Raw genomic sequence first — 27,127 nt, forward strand, 5'->3', positions numbered from 1 at the left:
CAACTGGAAACCACTGACGCATCCAAGAGCGTTAGCGGCTACGTATAATTAAACGAGACGTTCTCATTTCGTCTGCGACAATTTTATTCGAAGATTTAAAAAACTCCCAACAATAAAATATAAAAATTTACGACCAAGAACACCCCCTGTGACATGTAATTATTGGGACCGTACTTCATTTAATGACTGCGACGACGATGGGCCTCGAGTTATCTCGTTTAGCATGAATATATTGTGTACATTATGATACTTGGCGGAATTTGTATGTGCGAAATGAGTAATAGTATTCGCGATCTTCAAGTTATTACTTTAATTAATTAGCAAAATGAGTAGAATAATAGTATAAAGTTATTTTTAAGTAATATTTTTTTATATCTACCACACTGCAATATTTTTATTGTAATATTATATGTGTTACTTCTTTTCTTATTTGTAAATTTATTCCATTACTAATTACTGTATAAAACTTTAGATAAATAATTTCCTTGATATTTAATATATCATAAATTTTAATTTACAATCGCTGATAGAGAATAAAATTACGTAAAATATTCATTTAAATATATCATACTTTTCAACTATTTAAAACATTTTATGTGGTAAATAATTGAGAAAGGCGAACTCTAAGATTTAAAATAATCATATCTCCAACTGAATACAAAGAATTTACATTTCACATACATACAACCATATCTAAAGAATTATAATTCTAACCTGTGATTAAATAAATAATGATATATGTCTTCCGTAAACGATAAAAACACACAAGGCGGAATAACTACGAGTTAAGTATAAATGGTGCTAAAGTCTTTCGAAGTTGATAAATGTTTGGCTATAAAAGCGTATAATGTTTGTTAACACTTGTTCGTATGAAATAAACAGACATTTGTAGGTACAAAAATAGATTACCGTGATATTTTCCCATTGATATAATATCACTATAGATATATGATCAACTGCTCAGGATAGAATACTATCTCAAAAATGAAATTATTCTGTATAGTAATAATTTACTTTTATTAATAAAATATTCGAATGATATAATAGTAAATGAAATAAATTCAACCTCAGTATTAATTTTCTAGCTTCTTTATCAAACACCTATTATCATATGTACTAAAATATTTAAAGAAATAATCTTGAAAATATCACATTATCTAAATCCGTACTAAGCAGAGCTTGGGCTATGAATACATAGAAAATGCCAGACCAGAACAAAACAACTAAAAATTAATAAATAATATATATTGGTTTCAGAATATAATTTTCTTTTCTACTTTTTAAGACCTCTCAATGCAATGATTTCTTTTTTATTTTATTTTTTAATAGTTTTTACATGTTTATTGAAATTAGAATTTTATTCTTCTGCCATATCGTATCTTTATTGTTTTTTTTTAACATATGATAGTATCTCAACACACATACAAATACAGCTAATAATTTGGTTACCGCTACATGACATACTCGTATACAGAAATATCAAGTATAAATATGTCAAGTAAATCTAAAACAAAGAGACAGAAGTTTTTACAAAATTAAAAAGCAGTTGAGATTCCAGGAAACATTTTCATTTTATTTTCATGTCAGATTTCTCATGAATAAAGAAAACTTTTTCATATAAATATATACAAATACCTATTTGTATATATTACAATACAAAAATGGTTTTTAATTTATGCAACTTAGAATTGCAAACAAGCTGACAGCCCACCTAATAGAAAGTGGTAACTGTCGCCTATAGACATGAGCAATACCATAGACATAACAGAGTATACTGATTCGCCCCCATGCGTTGCCATTTCTAAGGACTCAGGTGTTAATTCTCTGTACCCTGTAAATTCACTGCCATATCCCACCCTTTAAACTGAAACATAGCCATGCAAATACAACTGCTTCATGGTTGAAATACGAACGGGGAAAAGTTTACAAAGTTTCCCTCTGATAAATAGTGAACCTACAATCTCATTAGATATGTAAGTAATAACACAAAGAATATGAACTTTAAACATTTATATTTTTTTTATTATCTATAAAAATATAAAGTTACAGAAATTATGTTTTAAATGTATGTTTCTATATGCACATACATATATAAATGTTTATTAACTACCTGCTCATCAATTATGTACACACGGGGTGAAGATTTTTAAACGATATACTTGTAGGTCCAGACGACAGTAACCGGTTTGGCATCATTTCGGCGCCTTTTGACGGCTTCGGCAACTTAGTAATGTGATTTTTTTACGTGGAATCCACAACCGTGCAAGTAGAAGCGAAAGTGGAATATCATCAATAACAACTTTGTTGTAAGGATGTTAATGACTTACAACGACTACTATGTTTTGTTAAATAGAATTCAATTGAAGAGTTCTGTACGATCTTTCCGTACGTTTCTTTCCTGTCTTTATTCTGCTTTCATAACTCGTATCGTATGAATATTTGCATACAGAAAAATAAATATTTATGCTTACGATTGTAGTCTTTAAAGCGGAAGTCAGAGACATTTGATTTTCGATATTGCAATAAATATAACACTGTATATACCCGTATATCGTCAATGATATTAGAAACCAACAAAATGTGGGGTATGTCTACCGCCATCACTTGATTAATATAGTTTATTATTGGTATTTTCTATCAACGGATAGTTAGTCGAAAATTCAGACAAAGTTATTGATGTCGGCAAATAAATATTTCTATATGACATACGACATTCGACCTTTGCCGCCTATAATTCTAAATAATACACCACTGAGCTATCATATTCTTAGAAAAATATTTCTACAACTATATCCATAAATCTAGAACTACACTGCAATAGAAAACTTATTAGTTTTATCTTATTTCTTTTTCACAAAATTTCACAAATAGTACAAATACAAACAAAGAATCAAACATCCAATGGTATGACAGGAAGGAAACTTCGTTGCAACGAAAACTATGTGCGGGCCAAAATAAACAATTAACAGCAAAATCTTTATCGGACTATCTCGCACAATTGAAACTGAGATATCCGGCAATGTTTCTAGTTCATAACTAAAGGAAGAGCCGTTACAATGACAAACCGGGGAGAGCCGCATTCTCGACCAAGAACAGAGATACTAAATAAACAGAAAAGCGAAATCAGTACCCTTTCCAATAAGAGAGACCCAGGTTCGCGCGGGGAAATAATGTTCAAAAAACGTACCCAGTTATTAATACTGAAAATATTTACAATATTGTACAAAATACACAAGGTCATACAATTATTTGAAAGTTATGGGATATAAACCGATCACTCTTCTAATTCATAAACATTTAATCATCATCACAATTTAAAATTTGTTTTGTTTGTCACTTTATGTATTATAGACACTTCACAAATAGAAATTTTCAGAAAATAAATACAGGCAATTATAAGAAAAAATTGTGATTTGCTCATTTTTAATCCGATATCTCCCATTTCTCTAAGAAATTCTAAAAAAAAAAACATTCATATCGGATGATGCACACATAAAACAGATCTGTGAAATTTACTAAATGGGTGTAACGCACAATGTTGGTGGATAGGGATTATCAATAATGGGGATGTTAGCAATACACCTTGTCAGATCGACCTCCACGCAGTTCCCCCTAGAAACCATCGTAGTTATTTTTTATTGTATTCAAAACGATTGGCCAACGGACCTGTCTTCATCCTCATTACTTCATCCTCCATTGGTGAGCTCTATTGTATACCATTAGCAAAGGCGGGTGCACTATTCCATCTTCATCCATTATTAAAACCCACAGCATTACCCTGTGTGTTAATTTAAAATATAATTTTTCTGTATATCAAAATCGTTCAGCCGTTTATTTTTTTATTATATTTTTTTTTTTCTTTATTTCGAATAACAAACAGTTTTCATAATAAGTCTTATAAACTATTTACGATACAGTAGTTTAGATGTTACTGAGTAACATATAGAAATCCTTACAAACATTCTTATTCATTGTTTTAGAGTAGAATAGCCATTCCACGTGATTTAGATCTGCGAATCGGGGTGGGTGATGTACGGGGGGTGGAGTCCAGCACGAGTGCGCCACCTCGTAAATCTGAACGGCCTCAGGCTTGAACTGCCTCAGTACATCGGAATACGAAGCTACTTAGCACACAGAGACTGTATCCAATGAAGTGCAGGTGTAACTGGTTGAGACAGGCTATTTGGGTTTCTATGAATAGTAATGAACACAATTGCTTTTTTGAAATATTCGCATGTTTGTTTTGATATAAGTCTAAAATTATTGGATATCATTGCCAGTAAATTTCAATTACTATTGTTAAAAAATAAAATAAGTGATAATAAACTTCAAATATAATAACTTTTAAACTATGATTCTAAACAGAAACAACATCCTATTTTATTTATTTTGATGAAGTAAAGTACATAATAACTAGTAATTACTTTCTGCTAATGACTAGCAAAATGCCACTGGCTTTGTTCAGATTGTATTTATTTTATTTTTTATACAACTTAGAATGGCAAACAAGCTGACAGCCCACGTGATGGAAAGTGGAAACCATCGCCTATAGACACGAGCAGTACCATGGACATAACAGAGGATACTGTTATGTCCATAGTACTGCTATACTATTCTGTACATTGCCATCCCTAAGAACTCAGTTGTTATTCCTCTGTACCCTGTAAATTCACTGCCAGATTGTATTGATCGTATAAACTACAAAGATAACTTATAACTACATTCACGTGAATATTAAACCACTAGATGATCATGAACCAACTCTATATGAAGCCGCACAATACAGAGAACTTAACCTTGATCTACTCAACTGATATAAAAGACATTTGTTTATACACTAAACAAAATTTCAGTAAAATCGATAGAGACTAATTTCTTTCATATAAGTGAACAAACAGACCGACAAAATGTTAAATAAAAAATTTTGACTTCCAATTCATATCAAAAACTAATACACAATATGTAAGATATACAACTCTTTCATAATCTTTTTGGTAATAATACTTGGATGGAATAGAAAAATAACTGACTATCTTACTGATTAAAAACATTGTAAAATGGTAATAATTACTGAATAAGAAATAAAGAACTTGAACATAGTGATTATCAAACACAGCATACTATGCTACTAATGATACCTCTCAGAACTCATGCCTCCTGAAGAATAAAGTGTTATATCACAATTAAACATATATAAAACAATAAATGACCCATCCTATTTGCTACAATAGGAAATAATTCTTGATACGTATTCAATAATTGGAATTTTGAGAAATTATTGAAACAGTCTATTTAGATCAAGGGATTGTGCTTCGGTTGTGTTTACGACGTAGGCAGTACAGCATAGATTTATAGAGCCCCGTGTCACCTGCCAACAGCAACACTATGGCTATTTGGTGAATAAAATAGTTATGCAAGCTAATGTATAACTTGGGTGTGGGATGCAAGGTTTATAATCGTATATGTAAACAAAAGTACAAATTAGGGTTTCCATAAAACGAGAGCAGTATTTCAACTACGACAAATCAATATAATAAAATAGCTAAGTATATCTGTTTTATTAGTGGATCATTATAGTTCTTGTACAAAAACAATCAAGCAGCATAATTGCATGTCTACTAAGTAATAATTATATAAATACAAATAAAAAAAGGATATTCATGAAGCAACTAAGTAGTTTGCTTTATTTTATTTTTATCTAAAAAGTATACTTTATAATGCAAAAACCGCAAGTTTACTGTGCAGAAAGGGCATCGACCTGGTGACAACGAGACGAATCTTTACGTAATTTTAGTGTCAATATAACACGGTTTATATCTTATAATTCTGTATACCTTACAATAATATGAATATAAAATTAAATTGATTTTGTTTTAATTGACTTCACAATTTTACATTTTCATTCCAGAACTCGCAAGTAGAGTCACCCTAACGGGTGCGAAGTGGCGTCCGAGCAACCGATACACCGGCCACCGTGACAGCAGTATTGTTCCCGGCGATACGACACCGGGGCTAATTTATACCGATAGCGGCGTCTTGTCCACGTCTATCGTCCACGCCGACCATTAGGAGCCGAAGAAGCGGTTATACAACTGGCCCTTTGAGGAGTTTTATGTAACCCGTGGCACGACCGGCCATTGTATGGCGGAACAGTTTTAGAATATACCAGTTGTTTTAAAATAAAATAACTTTCATTATTTCTCTGAGAAAATTTCGACTATTCAAATACGATTGTAGCAGTCCTTTTTACTCTAATAGTATAGGCATAATAGACTCTTATAAGAGAAACCTATGGCGGATAATTTAAACTTTTTACTTGTGTTTACAGTTATTCTAAGTGGTTAAAAGAAGCAACATAAATTTCAATTAATATACAAATAAAAAAAAACATATAGTTTAAATTGCATCAAAATGACAGTTTTCAGACGAGTGTAAAACAAAGGTGTGACAAATTTAAGTTGGGAATACGAATTCGCGTTGAAATCAAATTTCGTTTATATGACAAACATGTAGCGCAGTCAGTGGCATTTTATTAGTGTGGGGTTGGTGTATGGGGACATCAAAAGAGGTGTTCCCGCGAGCCGGGAGATGTTTACGTGTGGTGAATGTTGGGTGATACTCTCAGAGCGCGCCCGAGTGATGTATGTAAACAAATTTGCCAAGTTTTGATTAGATCAAGGGACGCGAACGCGACTAAAATAGAAGAACATTTTGAGGCAGTTAACTGGATGGTGTTGTATTCTTATATTTACATATTATGTTCAGTGACGTGTAAAAATATGTTAACACAATAGCCTCTTGTCATCATAGTGAGAGACTATTGGCAATATTGAAGACATTTTGACAAATTCATACTAAATGGTTAATACGACAAGGTAGAATTTGCTACTTTATTGTGAGGATATATGTCTGTATTTCTCTCTGCAGTATCTACTTGAGCGCGATAAAACCCTTTTTGAGGGAAACAATGTCACATTTAAGCCAATTCAATATAAATGTTTATATTGATTTCGCTAGAGTAGTAAGTAAATCTAATAAAAAGAAAACTTGATTTAATAAGAAATAAAAAATTCACTTGTCTCTATCGCTTAATTTGACATTGACTGGTCAATTCATACTGAAATCAATTCAATTTCCAGTCCAGACTGCAGAAATATACAATATAAAATAGTATAGAACTAAAATTAAATAAGACCTAATTGAATAAAAAAATAGTCTCTTGTCTTCCAGCTTAATAAATGTTTCTTAATAATTTAGCTAGTGAAGACATGTGGATTTGAGATAATTAAACATCAGTTGTTTTGACATTAAAGCTTTTTGCAAGTATATAATATTTGACTGATTATACGTCGGACATCATTAATTTACAGGATTATAACTATAAATTACTACTCATAGCTATTTAGTTGCAAAATAAATTCTATATTTATGTTTTATTGTGTTGTTGTATTATTCTAACAGTATGGAAGCACTGATTATTATTGTCATAAGGACTTTACAGTTAAATATTGCAAGAGATGATTAGAGAAACAAAGTATAAAAAATTAGTGCAATAGAAAATTAAAAAAATATAACAAACCGACCGGCGAACATGATAAACATTATAATAATTATCATCATCATTGTTATGATGACGACGATAAAAATGATTACTTGCTGAAATATTCTTTTTGAAAAATTATAAAACCGTATTACGATTATTATAAATACATAATAATTTATATGCATAAGTATAATATCATAATACTACAAAATAAAAATAATTAGTAATAGTACAAAATAAAAACGCCATCTTCCTCTTACTCTATCTGTTCCATATTTATCTGTTACTCTCGTCTAACATAAATTTATTCATATGTCAACATTCGTAGCAATTAAATTTCAAACAAGTATATTTGACTTAAAAATGTTTTTAAAAGACAATGTCTGTATGGTGCCTAGTTGAAATGCGACAGTGCGCCGACATTTCAGATTTGGTACATTAAACTTTATACGAATGTCGCTAAATTGGACTGTTGGTTAGTTTGTTCTTTGCCAAGTTTTTTCGAGACCAGCAGTGGAGGGCTCGCTCGGGGAAATGGCCGCCGACTAGGTAATTGTGTTAAAACTTTCATCAGGAAGCGTGAAATTTTGTGGGAGAAGCGAGGCCGATGTAACCGCAATACCTACAAGTTTAATTTGTTCTAAAATTTCGCGGGGAAATGACGATAATGAGAAAGAATAGACTTTTGGCACGTCGTTTATTTTTCCTCAGTATATCAATGTGGATAAATACAAAAGAAAGTTATTATGAAATAAAAGTTGTGATAATAATTATTGTTATAGGAAAGTGATTAGTTAAATTTATTTTTTAATTTGAAAAATTATTATGTGTAATTATTTATAAATTATTTTATTGGGTTATTGTTTTTTTAGAAATATGCCAAGATTTCTTAAAAATATTAAAAGAATTTATCTATACCTTACTCAGGTTTGTTTAATGGTACTTAGGTATCATTATAGTCGAGTTAAAAAAAAAAGAAATATGATGCAGTATTTTATTGTCGGTCAGTACTTACGAATACTAAGGGAAACAACTGGATAATGATGACATATTTAAATCAGTGTGTAAATGATCTTTCAAGACCATTATGTAAGTTATCCTATTCCTTTGCAAATGTAAATATAAGGAATTACGATTACACGAGAACAAAAAATTAGGCAATTAAATAAAAATGACACGAACGCAGAATGTTGCAGCCGACTGTTAATAAACAATTACATACATATACACATGTACATAGAATTTTACTGTGCATTAAAAAATTTAAATAAATTATAAAAGTTATAAATAATTCATAGATATTACCTTTATTCAATGAGAAAAGTACTTGAGAACAAAGACTGCATACAAAGTATTCTGACATACGTGAGCTGACGTCACAGCAACTCGGGACAGCGTGGCGCCTGCCATCTTATTCCTATTAATATAACAAATGAGGCTTCGAGAACACATTTATATGATTGGATATCTGTAACTTGAACATGCTTATTAAGAAATACACACATGTATATAGGTCATAATCAAGACTGACACAAAGGATACTATTTATTCTACTTCACGAAAAATAAAGCTGCGAGATACAGCTGGTACATAAAACAACACTAGCTATTTACTGCAGCTTCGCCGGTATGAAATTGTGAATATATATGATTTTCCTTGCGAATTTCTTAAAATCCTTTTTGTGACTCTTCGTTTTCATTCTAATTCACGTAGTCGTAGAATAAAAAAAAATACAAGCCAATTGAAAAGCCTTTTAGAAATCGCTTAAAAATCAAGTACTTAAAGGAGTGCAAAGCACCTAACTAATAACGAATGAATTATTAATGGAGTATTTATGTGGCGGCTCATTACAACGCATTATGGGAACGAGATACCATCCAATTATCGCCGAATATTGAAAATGTTCATCGCGAGACGGAACGTCTTACGGATAGCGAAGCCCAGGAACCAAATTATGACAAGTATAAAATATAATAATTTTAACGCACTCTCGACTCCCTGTTGATTTTCTTGGAATGATAAACAAGCTTTCAGTTTATTTTGTGGAAAGTGGTAACCGTCGCCAGACATAACAGCAATGTGGATCACATACTATGCTGTAATGCCTATAGAAAGCTTTACGCGTCGTAATAATTTTCTTGGCATACCTCTTCATGCTTGAAGGTAAAAACACAATTGAGACATAGGTACCCACGCTTTACACAAAGTATTTCTTTGGTAATCTGGATTTTCATTCATTCTGGACCTATGCAAATTATACATAAATAAAGTTTCATTCAATTTAAGTTAGGATACACGGGACAGAATGACGGGCACAGTTAGTAATAAAGTTAGTAAGATTTCTACAAAAGTTATAAACTGTATCATACGAAGGCTACTCGTATTTGCGTGTTTAATCTTTATTCCAGTGTTTGCGGCGCGATCTCGTGACACGTCCGCCGGCGTAGCAAACGGAAGTTGTTATTACGAAAATATATGCAAATTACCAGCTCACTGGAAGTATCCCTTTTCATAGTAGTGGTTTTTGTTCTCCATGCCGCCGGACTCGTCATTTGCATCTTATTATTGGTGCGTTTTAGGGGATAACATGTCGAATTTGAATCGTGTTTACCGCCGCCTCGAGGCTTCGCGAGCTGAATAAAAAGTGATTTCACACGACAAGACCATAGAGGTGGCTTGATTATTATTCAAAACATAACCACAAAACACAAAACATTTCTTTTCAAATATTATACGCGTATTTAAAATGCAATTAGGATGCAATACAAAACACTATACTATTAACTTGACATCACGAAAAGACCAGATTTAAATCTTTATAACCGTTTAATCGAAGTTAAGGAACGAGGTATTAACTTTCCGCTTTTGGTAACGCAGACACAATCGTTAAGTCGACTAAAATAAATTTCGTGGGAAGCTTCCTAACTCCTACCGTGAGCGCTTTGGTAAATGTAAACAGTCCCTGAGCAGGGCGGTGAAGGTATATAATAGTTTGTGAGATACTCGTACCGAATACTCGATAATAAAGTTATTGAAAGTGGTAATAAGATTAACGGCTTGTTCGTTGCACGTAAATCACGATGCATTACGTCGCCGACGACAGGAGGCTCGTATCGCATTACAGTGGATTAATTGCAGCTGAGCCGGCTGTGGCGACAACTGGGGCGGAGCCGGCGGTACAGCATGCGTGCGCGCATACCATCTTTTACATTTTAAAATACACTGTTCTCATTTGCTCACCAAAATTTTTAAAATTATTCCCAATGTGTATGGATTAAATTTTGTTTCAAATTTAACCAGCGATCGTTACTGAGAAATATCGATAAAGCACATGAATTACAACCTCGACTTCGGCTTTGAGTAAATGGTATGCGTCATTATCGGGAAGTGTAACGAGCGAGTTCGGATCGCAACAAATCATCGCGCGAGGTACCGCGCCGCCCTGTCGCTCACTGCCAAAATTAATTTCCCGTAAAATCGCATAAACGATCTATCTTTTTCCGAGAAAAATAATATTCGGTGCACCACACTCAATAATAATTTCTTCGTAAGTAAGAAAAGTTTAATCTGCATTGTGAGGAGAAGGCAAGCCTGTTTATCTCGATATGAATTAAGTTTGTGCACTTGGCCGCCATTGAAGGAAATGGGTAATGTACAAACAAATTATTAAGATTCCTTGTATGGATCAAAAGTATGCAAGTGACCAGACTTGTATCCTTAAAGGTATAACAGTTTTTTTCATCAGTCGCCTGCTTGGTTAATTTAATAATAAAACCAAAGGCCTTGACTCGTCTAGTATTTACATTACTGAAATTTATACACTTTTTCTTGACAGTATGACTGTGATGATCATGGGGTTGACCCATTTAATTAAGAAAAGAGACACTGATATCCCTTTAAAATAAGTGAAACTTACACAAAAAAAAAACGTTATAATGATATGCTATATGTACAAGCGTGTAACCCATAAAGTAAAGCGATAGTGTTAAAGAAATATCTTTTTAAATGTCCACAGTAGGCCGAAAAATATATCATCTATTTCTCTCAACACTTGCGGGATCGGAGCCGGCTTTGGTCCTTTTATGACAGGGACCTACATGAGTTATCACCCGAGCTATGGCCATTGCGGCGATCGCCAGTTTTATGGATCGTAGATTTGGGGAGTTCGCGTTTTTCTATTTAATATTATCTTTAAGTCTACCAATATTTTCGTCATAGTAATAAATCATCATGAACTAAGTAAAAATAAGAGGGGATAAGTTTGAAAAAAAGGTAACTAAATACACTTTGTATCTCTAATAGCAGATAAGCGATGATATAAGAAAGAATATTATCTGTTATAAAATTATAAAGTAATATAATTTTATAATTTAGAAAAATATTTTTTCCTTAAATATACCAAAATATATTTAACAACTAGGTATACAATATAAATAAAATATTTATTCGCATGACCGGTTTTTTACAAAGACATTCAGTTCGGTATTCATTACGGATATTTAACGAATTATTCTCAATGTAAAGCGATTGTGTTTATAGCTGGATTCCAAGCGAATATGGGAAACATTCCCGTCAAGTTTACGGCTCAGTGTTCTCGGCTAACGAACGATGCGCAGTGGAATGAGTCGACAAAAAGTATTCGATCGGCTATTCTTAGCTAGCCGACACGCTGCCGGTCGATTAGTCGCCAACCGACCATAGATACGGGAATGAAAGGAGTAGGTACATGACCAGCTACCATGGTGATTAATTGTAATTGAGCAAAGGCAAATGGCCAAAGTGTTGTCGGTACTATCGATGAGAAATAATGATCGATTTTTTGCTTCTATGCAAAAGAAAGAAAATTCGAGGATACCACTACAACTCGATGTCATCCGGCTTATAATATAAAAAATCATAATATGAATTAAGCATAGATCAATGACTAAAGTACTTATGGCTACTGCCAATGAGAACTAGGCAGTAGCCAATTTTTTGAGATTGATACAAGGAAAGGAAAAATCAAATTTATATTTTATCAGGTCTTTTAGTTTATACTTAAAAATTCATACTTATTTTATAATTTTAAAAATACAAAATTCAGTCTAGTTTTGTTACATTTAAAAACAAATTTATGTTATGTATATTATTACGTTGTAGCCAGTTTTCATTCAAACAGATTCCGTAGTTTACTCTTAAAATATTCCCTTTTAAAAGGCCGGCAGCACACCTGCAATGCCGTTGGTGTTATGGGTGACCATGGGCGGCGGTAGTCACTTACCATCAGGTGAGCCGCATGCTCATTTGCCCCGTGTTGTAAAAAAAAAAACAGATCTCATGAAAAGGATATTTCACCACTTCTATGCTTCTTTGTACCAACGAGAAATGACCAAGTTAAATAAATGTTAAAATTTTTATAAATATAATACATTAAAAACTCCTAAAATATCACCGATATATGTATATACTATACAACGAAGATGACAAACAAGCATACAGCCCGGCTGACAGTAAACGGTCACTATAGCCTATGGAGCCTGCAACACTAGGAGAGTCACGTGTGCGTTGTAGATACTGAAGGATTGTTTTTTAAAAAGGCGAAAACGTAGGCAGTAAGCTCGTTCCATAGTCCAAGCGTTGGCGAGAGAAAACTCCTCTGAAATCGCATTTCCCATTTTATTATATTTAATAAAATAATGAATATATGGATATTTCATAATTTTTCTTACCATTTCAATGGCTCATCCAATAAATTTATAATCTGCAAATAAGGTTATTTCTTTCCTTACTCGTACTAAAACTCGAATGTATTGGCGGTCTGCACTTGGAAAAATAATTGGTTAAGTATCATTCGTAAATAAATAATGGAAAGAGCAACGACAACAAGAAAAAAATGTTTACAAAGAGCAAACAATGTATGTATACAAGTTCTCTTATGAATAACATTCAAATATATTTTAAAAACATTTTTTTTATATTTTTATTACTAATATTATAAATGTGAAAGTTTGTAAAGATGTTTGTATGTTTATTAGTTAATCCAAAATTCATTCAGTAAGGTTTTAAATAAAATTTGGCACACTGGTGGACCATATTTTATCTCTGATTAAGACATTGGGCAGTATTTAACCTGAGTCTAACGGGAAAGACGTGGGATATAGCATAAATGCATATAGAGATATTTTGGTGTTCGCATGAAGTTTATCTTCCAATCAATGGCTGAATGGATTTGAATAAAGTTCGCAAAATTAAGGAGGTTTATAATATTAAACAAAAATTCTATAGCTGATTGTCATCCAAAATTTTATTTACACAGTAACTGTAGCTAACGTTACAACGTAAGGTTAAAAAATTGAGGGGTATACATATTTTAGGTAATCGATGGTCACAATTATAATGTAGTTATTAATCATACTTACAGAAAAATTATAACAAAGGACACATTTATTAAAACAGGAATATATTGTATGTATAAAATTTCGCAAATAATAGCGACTTACAAATTAAATCAGATACACCATTTTTAATTCATTACACTATCCGCTTCTAATTAAAAGCCTTGGAGAACAAACGGTACGTTCGATAAATTCGAGCAACATTATCAGCTCCATAAGTCTTGTGGACCGTAGATGAGCTTGATTTATTCGAGCCAACAACATTAAATTACATAGATCGAACATCGCCATAAATTACAGGTCGTATTGTAAATCTGCTGGGTGTATTGACGATCGAGTCATGTACCCAAACTATATCATGCACTGACATGAAGGACGATACGGTTACATGGTGGTGCGCGTGCCTAAACATTGCAGAACAATTTTAAAATTGCGAAGAAAATGTAAGTATCAGTTCAAGATAAAAAAATACTTATTAAGTTTAATAGTTAATAAAATCATATTTCAATAATAATTGTGTAATTGAAAAAATTTCAAATTGGACGAAATTTTAGCCCGCACATTAGAAGGTAGATATGTATATGTCATGTTCAGCCGATGATTAATAACCAATAACTGTCACATAGTAAAGTCCAATTGGGTCAGGATGTCCAGGGATGTACCAATTAGATGTTCATTGTCTTGTTCTTCATAACGCGGCATCAGAACGTAAGAATTAAACAATAAAAATAAAATGACACAAAAAAACAAATAATATATTTAAAAAGACGTCATGTACTTTGCATGACACAGTCATGCGAGCAAAATATTCTAGATATACAAATCGCCGCCATCGAGACTAGGTTATTAAAATTAACGTACAAAAAGAAGTTATATTAAAAACTAAATAATAAGCGAATATTAGTATACAACAACTCTATATAATTAGACCTATTTAAACGAGTTCGGAGTGCTAAATTAAATCATAAAACAATTAATAGGTGAATGGCACGATATCCGTTAGCAGAACGCCATATATAGTATAATACGTGCAGCTACAAATCGGCGACTGTTAAAAATAAATTATAAATAACAAGCGGGCAATAAACGAGCTGTTCGCAAGTTCAAGATGCGGGCAGATAAATCACAGAGTCGGCCAAACTGCCTGCACCAGTGAAATGATACGGACGAGAAATATAGATTATACATACACGAACGAACCAAAATGTTGTCTCTAATAAAAAATAAATAATGTATCTCAATTAATAATGCATAATAATGAAAGAATTATTCTAACTGATCTATTAAAATATACTGGTCTTAGAAAATTTATTTTTAATTACAGATTTCGCCTTCATGACACAGGTAAGACAGGATTTTCCAAAATGTCAACGGAAAAGTAAAATAACAATTTTATGGTATAAACAGCTAATATATTTCATATTTGCGTTAGATTGCACCTTAAAGGTAGGAAAAAAGAAAGAACAATATCGTTGTTGTTTATTAATTTAACATTATCTATATATCTATAGTTATATACAAGAAAATGCTGATTGACTATCTGACTCATATATCAATGCACAGCCGAAATCACTGAATCTAGAATATTAAAAATTTTTAGATAGGTTCATTATATAGCGTAGGTGAACAAAAAGATTAGGGGTTAAAATTTCGTATGTTATTTCGTCAATACAATCTAATAATAATATTATTCAAAGAAGGTAATAGCACACAACTGTAATATATACATATTAACTACTAACGAATGATTATTATGAAATATAATAATAAATATGTCGAGACGTTTCGTAAATACCTTACATTAAAATTATTTGAAATTAGATTGCATGCATGTTTACACATAGATTTTACATCGGAACAAGAAGTTTTTTGCTCCATAAAGATAAACGGTAACTTCAATCGCAACAAAATTATAACACTGAACCACTAAAGAAAACAAGCCTTATCGATTACAAAATAATTGTAAAAATCGGTTCAGAATCAATGACGAAATCGCACAAATCGGACGAATTAAGAACGTCCTTCGTTTAAAAGGCGTTTAATAAACATATAATCTTCTACATATATACCTACTCGAGCAACTTATTTTTTATTACAATAACATTTTTATATGCATTGAGTAAAAATTATATAACTTATAAAGTTAAAAATTTTATTTATTGTAGTTTGTCAGAACCTAATCATACATAAAGCAATACATGACATCTGTAAATCTTATATTACTACCCAATTTTACGAATTACCACTCACCACTTAGCATCCGTAATCTAATCACGATAATAACAGCTGTTCAAAACTTCGATTAACTAACGTAAACAACGAAATTGGATACTTATCGCGGATCACCTGTCTTTAATAAAACCAACGCTTCATATATTTGCACCTCGACGAAGAATCGCTGCAAACACAAAAAGCAAACGTTTGCAACCGATAAAAAGGTGTTAGACTCAAAGCTGTTTTAACACGTATTAATTATCACCTCAGATACTGAGTTCAGCCCTCGTACTTGGAACAGTTACTTGCGAAGCAAGGTCGTTATTGTCTGACTTGCTAAATGGTATTTGAGATTTTACATGCGACTGGTTCGTGTTGATACCAGTATATAACAGCGGAGTTTCGCACAAAAACGTTTACCATATAAGACGTAGATATGTAGGGTCAATTATTGATCACGCCCATTTTGGTATCTCGTCAAACTAAAGACACGATGTACATATATCGCATGTCTGCCAAGTAAAAAGCAATTATATTTTTTACAGTGCATTATTCATGTGTATTAATAATATATATAATGTGATTGTAAAAGGTGTTAGTTAAAAACACAGTATCGGAATTCCTTTTCCTATTCATCGTCTAAGGTGCTGTCTTTTTTTTTAATATAAAAATGTTCTTATTTTATAAACTGTACATTGATATCCAAATAAAAAAGCATTCTGATGATATTTTTATTTAATTTACCAGTAATTATTTTTATTTATTATTTTTAGTCTAATACTACTGATTTTAAATTTTACCTCTATCTTTGTTTTTTTTTTTTTGTTTAGTTTAATTTTATCTTTCCGTAGTCATGAGATATTACAAAAAAAAAAAAAACATTTTTAAATATTTGTACATTCACCTACGAGTAAGGTCACTTTGGAACCTGAATAGAAAATCTCAAACAATTCCAACATAGCGGAAACAGTACTGGTTAATAAATAAATTGAAAAAAAACTGAATTATATTCATCGACAAATATTGAAAAATACTGTACTCAGTCCAAACCGAAAAATAATACGAGTACCTAACTGATTTTTGTAACAGCAGGTGCCCACCCAGCCATGCGATCTCGATGATACTATGACAGTCTCAATTATCAAATTATCGTCATTGGCAACTTGATACTTACTATAATAGCAGGTTTCTCGCTTTACACCGACTTGAAAAATATTCAAGCTATTTATTATTTAACAACGCAAAAGTAGTGTAAATACAACGTGGGCCAAACCGGTATTAAATCATCCTGAATCGTCTGTAATTTATGTGTGCTTGAGAAAATATCAGCAGGTCTAACTATAGTATGAATTGACATTAGTGATTTATAATAATTTCAACAAGTCTGTGTTGATATTATTAATCCTATTATTAATTTGACATCCGTAAAAATTACGGGAATAAATGTCTAGTCTAGCTACTTCATTAAATTTTTTTTTTAAAGTTATGCGTATACAAATTTAAGCTTTTAATGCTATCTTAAGTGCCGAACCTGTCAAAAATTATATTAATAGCAAAAAAGAGTAAAAATTATATCTTTTAAAGTGGTATTAAATATTATATTACTATTTATTAAAATTTAATTCCATTCGCATTGAGACATATAATAATTTACGTTACAGATAAAGTTAAACTAGCATGTGTATGATATAGGATATGTAACATTTATATTATAACACTATACATAGTGTCGACTACATATGTTATGAAATTAAAGACAGCTATCAACTAGGTATTTGATAAACTCATTTAAGTATATCTAGCATTCAACCCCATTGTTCATCCCTACTGCAGTCAGGACTATTCGAATAAGACACGGCTAGCCCCCAACCTAACTCGCTAATGAAGCTATCCGATACTGAGAGGAATGACTTCCGAATGTGCGAGTAAATAATTGGCGCAACAGGTGATGCATAAATCTCGGACAACGAGGCGGTGATTAAGAAGCCCATATATCATGTTGGCGGCGAACCACACGCGATGCTCTCACCTATTCGCCGACAAATCGAGAAATAATATTGACATTAAAAATGAAATACGAAACCTAAAGTGCAATTCACTGTTAGAAACAATAAAATAATGCTTTTGTATTGTGAACAGGTTGTACTTGTCACGCAAATATGAAGACATCATTTGTTGTAAGCTTAGAACAATTAATACTTAGTAGGTACTTGGATATATTCAGATCTATTTATTTACAAAACTAAAAAACAATGAGAGTGATTTTAGTAAAATATCGCAAAAAACATATTAAGTACTTATCGGTATAAAATGTATAGAAATCGGAACATATTTTTGCAATTACATGGAATGACCAAATAATAAAAATGGAAAAAATTATAACAAATTTTAGAACAGTATTTCAAAATTTACTTTTTATAGATTATGCATGCACATATGTCTATTATTCTAATAGATACCCACTAAGCCGACTTCAAAGATAATAAACACAGTTTTTATAATAAATTTTACCATTATAATTTTTTAGAAATCTGTCGTCCACAGTGAATTGCAGATCTCACTCGTAGATTGCCATTTCCGCAAAGAACGCCCCTCACCCAACCCGTATTCTGCAACATTTATGGACTAGTTAGACCTTGGAATATCGTTTTATACTACATTTATTTATAATATAGCAACATTATTTGAAAATCTTGTGGACAAAATAAAAACCATATAAATTTAAATTTTAAAAAGTTAATATCCAATTGAGACCGATGTTCACCGACGACAGAAAAAAAATTAATATCTTTTTTTACAAAGTAATTTTTTACTTTCTGTATCTAATTAGTGTGGGTAATATGGATACCGATTCAATATCTATATATTTTATTTATTTATTTAAGGAACACCAACAGCATAAATAATGCATTACAACATATAGGTATAAAAAATATTAAATATAATACAATATTAATACACATGCCTATTATAGGTATTCACAGCATTCACTTTAACATAATTATACAGTGCAAGAAAATTAAGTAAATAATAAAAATAAACATGTAACCTAAGTTGTGAGCATATATGGTATATATTGGATACTTCTGGACATTAGTTGCGGAAATAAGTCATTGGCCATTTCGATATCGCCCATATCGCTCAGTTATCTATTTTCGAATATATTAAAAGTCTGTTATTCATTTTTTTTTTTTGGATAACAGACTTCTAACATATTCGTTATTGGACCAGTATACATATAGGTATAGTAAATAAAATATATAGATATTGCTATATAGATATTACCCACTATCTATATATCTATTGGAATGTATCTGAAATTCTGATCTCATGCTCATCCTCAAACTTATATTACAAATATGAATGTGAGTTTGTTTATTACATTATAGCGCCTCAACGACTTAATAAATCGCTGATATTTTGTATACATGTACTATATAATATGGAAAAAAATATAGGCTACTTTTCCCAGCCAGTAAACATATTCTGGTCACGCGGACGAAGTCGCGGTTATAAATTAGTTACTATATAAATATCTGACACCAATTAAACATCTTGATTTTCTGTCATGAATAAATTTGTTTCACACCTTTACGTTTATCTTGTATCAATTGTTCTTACCGTAACAATCGCGAATCGTTGTTTACACTTTACTCAGAGTGAATTATGCATCGACCTGTGACTCGAAAAAGGTTAAACATGAAACGCGTCATTCGTGGCAAATCCTTATACAATGTTATTTTGAAATCAAGTATCAAATATAATTTAAACATTGTTTGCGAAAAAATCATGAATGAGCAAAATATAATTAGTTTATGTCTAATATTTCACTGTAATTTTAAATAGTGTAATATTTAATTGCATTTTTATCAGCAATATCAAAGTCCATATTAATATTACATATTAGTGATTAAATTACTAATACTTCAAAATTTTTAACACATCATTATATTGAAGTAACATTGAATTCTAAAATGACAGTGCCGGACCAATAATTACTTCCACATTAAACATGCCAATGTATGTACAACTTTAAATTTATTGACACTCAAGTTGGAAATTGTATTTTCTGAAGAGGATACAATAAATATCCGAAAGGTCGCGTTAACGAGCTGGTCCAACGCAAGATGCACGGAACAATAAAGTACGACTTTAACTGAATAATCCAGGAACGTGTACCTATTACATCAGTGTATCAGAATTTAGGACATTTGAAACAATATTTTTTTAAAGCAATATAAAGGGAAAAGATTTAACATTTTAAAGGCGATGAGAAACTCAATCAAAGCAAGCGGGATAGAATTTTCAAATAACTGAGCGCATTCTGATCCGCTTATAAAGCTCACCGCATATTTTAAGTCGGATATCTTCGCAGATCTTGCAAAATGCCAGCTCAGTGCACCGAGTTCTGGTCTCGGCCACGTAATGATTGGCCCCATATCGAAGAGAGGAATCCCTTGTAAAATTACCGACACATAATAGGTAGGTAAGTATTTTCGGCAAGATTTCCGATTTGCCAGTTATCAACTTGTTTCAATCACAGCTGTTATTATTACTTTCTTATGGGCACTGTGAAGATTTATTAAACCAGACAAGGCCGGTTTAATTTTCTTTAGATCTTTTATAAACTCGTATTTTTATATCATATAATTAAAGAGCAGGTACTTAAAATATTGATGAAAATAAATTGATTTACACAATTTTGTTGTGGCTATTATTTCTAATTTATTATGAATATTGAATAACTGGTCATGATCCACATTACGTATATTAACCATAATTATCAGTCACTAAACAATTATATTACTGTTCACAAAACTTGTTCAATTACGTTTATTTAACAGCATATCTCTTAATAAAATTTCTCTTAATAATGCTTGGCATAGCCTATTTATCTGAGCGTAGAGAAAAGCAGTTTACTCACATTTGTTCTAAAGTAAAATGAGAACGACTCAAGCAGTCATAATAACAATAGTGGGTAAAGCACGCCGAGCTCGGTAGAATTGTTCTATAATAATTGCGTTAAATTTGTGTGATATTCGCAGGATTTGCCACAGATTACTTGCAATATTAGAAGAGCCAGTACCACAAATATATTATATATAATATTAATAAAATGAATGTCGCAATCCTCTTAAATCGCACTTAATATTTCAATTATTTTATTAGTTTAGTTTGGATTACATATCTAAAAATTGAAATATGATCTTGGCAATAAAATACAAAAATAACATCAGTAATTCTTTCTATAAACACATAAATACGCATAAAGTACCATAGACCACGGCATTCGAACACTTGAGGTAATGAATTATGATGACACAAAGAATTTACGTTAAAGAAAATTGAAATAATTATTTGTGGATCGTGCAATTTGATACAGTAGGTGTCATATATAAGTTGTATAGCAGGTTTAAAGTACATTTAAAACATAGAGAGTATATAATGAATAATGGTGAAAATATTATTTTTCATTAAAATGAAACATACTCTTAGAATTTGAATTAATTATAACGAAAATGGTTTTTAGGTTAGCGCCTGTTAAATGATTCGACTACCTCCCCTATTTTCTTTGTTAATATCCAAAGAGCACGCAAAAAAATTACTTCTACATGAATAGACAAAGGATCACTGTTATAGACCGAGAAAATTATATATATTCTTTATTGCACTTAAACAATACATACAGCGATTAGTTTAACAACTTGTTAGCAAGGGAGGGAATTATACATTACTGAATATATAAAAATGGGTACTAAGGTAATAAAATAAGGGTAGCCGTCTTTTACTAATTTAAACGCATATTCTTTTCATGAACATGTAATTACAGCAATCAGCAGATATGTAATAATAATAAAGATAAAATAGGCTTATATGCCATTTTATATGGAAATCTGTTACTTTTTACTCCGGTTACAGAACCGAAGTCATAGGCAGAGCCAATAATGTAATAAATATTAGGATTTGCTTTACTGCCATTATTTACTCTGTAATGAAACCAAGCGTTACGAAGTTACGAACGATTCTGCGAACTACTGTCTTTAACTTAACGGTTAACGGGCAATCATCTTTGCTGAGATTGAAACGTAATTTTATGTGAAACTAGCACTCTGACCTACGGCGATGCTATGGTCTTAAATGTACAATACCACTTCAGTATACTCGTTATAGTAATGGTGTATTGTTATCGAGGTCAATATTTGAAAATTGTGTTAGTATTTTTATAAGATATAAACAAAATTCCCTTGTATTTTGATTAACTATACTGTAGACAAATTGCAAAGAAAATTACAATTTCCATTTTTAAACTGAATGATTTCACAATCGATTTTTATTCTTCACTAAAGATTCTAAGAATAAAATCAATTGATATTTTTATTCTATGTAACTGATCACAATATGTAGGATAAAATAGCTATTTAGATTTTGATACTCGTATATGACTGTCCATATCTTGAATTAAAACGATACTTTGTTTCTTAATTACAATATAATAGACTTTATAATTAATTTGAATTTATCCTAAATTGAAATTAATTATAAATTCTGTATGTATTAAAACGCAACATATGTATAGAATAATGAAAAGAATTTGCATAGTTATTTATTCTCTCTATAAAGATTTTCTTATAAATATTTAAATGGATCGAACTTAAGCTGATAGTGTTTAAATGCTTCAATATGATACCTAGGTTCAGACTAACCCATACCTAGGTTCAGAATCCAAAATTAAATAAAAAAAGAAAATAGATCATGCATTATAAAAATATATGTATTTTATTATAATTATTATAAATACTGTAACAAACCTAATTAATACGGCGGCGACAGAGTGTTCAGTGATATGTGAGCACGTTGACGATTCTATTTGTTTCAGCGAGAGCAGTCGAGAGCCACTGACTACCAATATTCATAATGTGTATTTTACAATATATTTATATTTCATTCTCTAAAATAAACTCAATGTTAATATTGAAATTATATATTTCCTGGAAATTGTGATACAGGATTAGTTATAACAACAATGATATATGGAGGCACGAAAACAATAAGTTGACACAAATAGGTGTATCGTTAGCAGCAAAACAACAAAATTAAAAAGGGAATTTTATAAACGATTCATTTAAAAACGTTCATTTTTATAGGAAAAAAATGTACAAACAATTTTTTCTCAAATCACTTATGATAGTTTAAAGAACATAACTGAGATTGCAAATATGTTTCAATACAAAAAAAATCCAAATTCATTTAATTATTATTACTTTTGCAACTAAATATAATGCTAAACGTTGAACAATTTTTATTGAAAATAATTTATATATTAATGTTTAAAACAAACAAAACGTTTGTACTGATTACCGTACTTATACACTGAACAATACAATTGCGTAGGTGTATTTCGGAATGCTCTTGCCATTGGAACAGTGTACAACCAGCATAATTTAGTGGCTATATATTATCTACCCAGTACCTAAATATATTATTTTAGATCTGTTACGAATATGTGGGTTTCTATAAAATTGTTGGTATATTTTAAAAACTAATAGCCCAAAATGACTAAAATACTATATATTATTTGTCATATATATGACAAATAATGACATAGTGAAAGAATAACCTAAATAGTCATTTACAGTCCTTTTTTACGTATTTTGACTTTCTGTGTTTGATAATTATACACCTATTTCCAAGTAACTTCAAAGTGGACATGATACTAATACGATGTTACACGATACTATTGTTCATTCTGCACCCATTTCAATTATTCTTTTATTCATCGCTCATTATGTCCAAATGGTGTTTGTGGAGTAAAATATAATTTTTGTGTATAAAAATATGTGCTATCAATTAGAAAATTTTTCATACATACAAATTTAAAATTATTTTATTAATGCATGAGTTCAAAGCACTTGCTTAGAAATAGCGATATTATCCGAAGCAACATTTCAGGAATGTTAAGCTGGCAGCCATTAAAACTAAAATATAAAATTAGCATAATAAAGGAAATAAACATTTCGGTGTGTGGTTGCCGACAATAAAACTGTTTACTTAAATAGTTGCTGTGTAATTAAGCGAAGTATTTCGTGGTAACGATAATAAACTTAAAAAAAAACGGTGAAATAAGCTTGCACTTCAATGCCGATAAAGATCTTTTTTAGTACGTATTGCAACAGTTAAAGGTTGAATGGTTGTTGACGAGTATCCCTCACTACACTAGGCATCAAGAAAAGTCAACATCGAGTGCTTATATGTACTACGAATCGTGGGAAACATTTATATAGCGTTCTGTCCATCCATTGACCCTTTAACGGTACCATGTGACCGAACGATTGCGCACTGTTTGATTGGGCATACACGAAAAGTGAAACTCGTTACTCGTAATGAGTTTTATGTTCACAAACAAAAAAAGAAGACTAATACCAAAATAGCGGACAAAAAGTATCCGCCCAACGTGGGGCTCGAACCCACGACCCTGAGATTAAGAGTCTCATGCTCTACCGACTGAGCTAGCCAGGCTTGTTCGGGAGAGCGAAAATAGGTAACACATTCCCGTAAATGCGTGTAACTTATTTTCTTATAATTTATGTATGAGCACAATACATAAATACGAATACCTATTATCTAAATTTTTATATTATTTTTAGACAACTTCAGCACGATGAACGTTTACGAACCTGTGACGTTTATACGTAACTCTACCTATCTACATTTAAAATATTTAAATCTTAATATATAAAAAGCACCGTGTCATGATATCCGCTCAAGTTGATTTCCGAAACCGTTCAACCGATATTAATGTTTTTTTACATGTGTCAAAATGAAACAAAACAACATTTTCGAGGTCAAATATTTATGATATGAATTTGAAATCAATGTTTATTAAATAACATATTATTAACTATTATTATAAGAAAATTCGTTATATTTGAATGTTTGCTATATAGTCACGCTTTAACAGCTCAACAAGTAGGATTAAAGTTTGTTATAAAAATAAATCTGGGATCAATACAATTTTAATCCCAAATCACGCAAATAAATCCTCAGGATACAGGTTTTTTAATAGACGATAATGGTACGGTAGTCCCGTTTGCGCTATAGATATACACTGACGGGGCACCAGTGAGAAACGAAAGATGAGGATGAAACAAATCAGTTGGCTCAACCTGATGAATTCAATAATAGTAAATAACCACGATGGTTTCCAGAGGGAACTGCGTGGAGGCCGACCTGATAGAATATATAGCTAGCAAAGTAAGATTGCTGGTCCCCATTTTTAACAGTCCCTTCTTCCCCCGCAGGATACAATTAGTCACATATCGAATTATATAAACTTCAATATGTATATGTATATATAGAGCTCCAATACTATTATTAGTCCGATCGACTGAAAGGCTGAATTAGCATCTGAACATGAATACTTATTCAAAAGTCTAGGTAAAGTAGTAGGTAGTGCATGTATACATTATTTATTTTTATTCTTTCCGCGTTCAGTTACTATTATTTATTCTGTGGTTCAGTCCACTTCACAGTTCCGTGGTGTGGTGTATAAATTATTCGTAGTTTTATATAGGCTCCATATTATACCAACCTTGTTAGACCTTGTACGTAAAGGAACTAGGACCGCCCGCAGCTCGTCTTGGCTATTTGCAGTAACCATAATAAAATAAATAATGTAAACACCTACTTTCTTATAACCTACGATATGCCTGTAGGTTATAAGAAGGTACATATTTAAGTAGGTGCTTATATTATTTATTTTATGTTTTGTATTTTTAATTCACACTGTGAAGCACTTTTTCATTCAAAAAATGTTTGTTATATTAAATGAATTTGTCAGATATTAACTGCATTATATATTTATTTATAACGTGTTTGGTCACTTGAAATACTATATGAATTTTTTTAATCGCTACTCCAAGATATAGCTATTTGTGCAGAATTTCGTTCAAATTCGTACAGCCATAGAATCACAAATGTCTAAATGTCTTTTTTCCATTTAATTAAAATTAAAAGTGTATTTTAATATGTAAGAACCCAATACTAGCGATAATAATGCCTACTTAGAATTTAAAAAATATAGGAAAACACTATTGTTTCCTTATAATTTATTTATTGAATAATTTTGCGACAAGTTTCTGTTATTGTTTTATGATTTGACCTTTGTGGTCATTCTCAGATTTCTATAGAATTTGATGTTGTTTATAGTAAAAATAACTACAGAAGATATTCGTATTATAAGTAAAAAAAAAATCTACAAGAATCTACACAAACACAAAACCAATCACAAAAGGGTGAGAGATATAATTAGATCATTGGCGGAGCACAATTTTTAGAATTGGCATACAGCCCAAATATAACGGGGGACCGAAATTATTCCATGGTCGTTTTACAAGCCATAATTGCATCATATGGTCTAATAAGGGCCCTTAATGTTTAAGTCTAATTTACAAACTAACAGTTCTCCTTAACCTTTTGGCGCTTTAACGGTTCAATCAACCGTTACGTAACTGACGCACACAAGTATTATTTAGTTGGGATGGAGAAAGACATCTAGTGTTCATCTAGTGTGGTCAACCACATGTCACAAGGTCGCGAGTTAGGATTAGTAATATATAAAGTAATTATAGGTAAGTGCCTATAATTAAGTTGTAAGTATTAGAAAATATGTAAACATTTTATATTTATATCAAAGAGCAATAATTCTAGGAACAAAACTTGTATAATATAAACAAATGATTTAAACTTACTAACTGACGATAAAGCCTAGTTAGGTTGTTTAGTCAATCAGAGTTACTCGTATAAAAGTTATATCTGTTAACTTCAGCAAACTAACTTAGACAATTATTACAAAAACTGTATTCAGATATATAACTTAGAAAATATTTTATTTAAAAAGATTAAATACTGTAATGCGTAATTTGATGACCATTCATAAACAAAGTTTAAAATATATATTCAGCAGAAGTCTAGTAATATAATTACCAGTACATAAATA

The 27,127-nt window shown here is 31.2% G+C and overlaps 1 protein-coding gene and 1 non-coding gene across 2 annotated transcripts in view; both read right to left on the reverse strand.

Annotated features, from left to right (window-relative positions):
- LOC113509806 (lysine-specific histone demethylase 1A) overlaps positions 1 to 27,127 on the reverse strand; it is a 346,558-nt gene that overhangs the window by 83,956 nt on the left and 235,475 nt on the right. The gene's annotated exons all lie outside the window — the stretch shown is intronic.
- Trnak-cuu (transfer RNA lysine (anticodon CUU)) lies at positions 24,576 to 24,648 on the reverse strand. Its single transcript has one exon. It is a non-coding gene; the product is annotated as a tRNA-Lys (tRNA).

The sequence above is a fragment of the Galleria mellonella genome, unplaced genomic scaffold, assembly GCF_026898425.1.
Source record: "Galleria mellonella isolate WM207_F2 unplaced genomic scaffold, CSIRO_AGI_GalMel_v1 utg57, whole genome shotgun sequence".
NCBI lineage: Eukaryota > Metazoa > Arthropoda > Insecta > Lepidoptera > Pyralidae > Galleria > Galleria mellonella.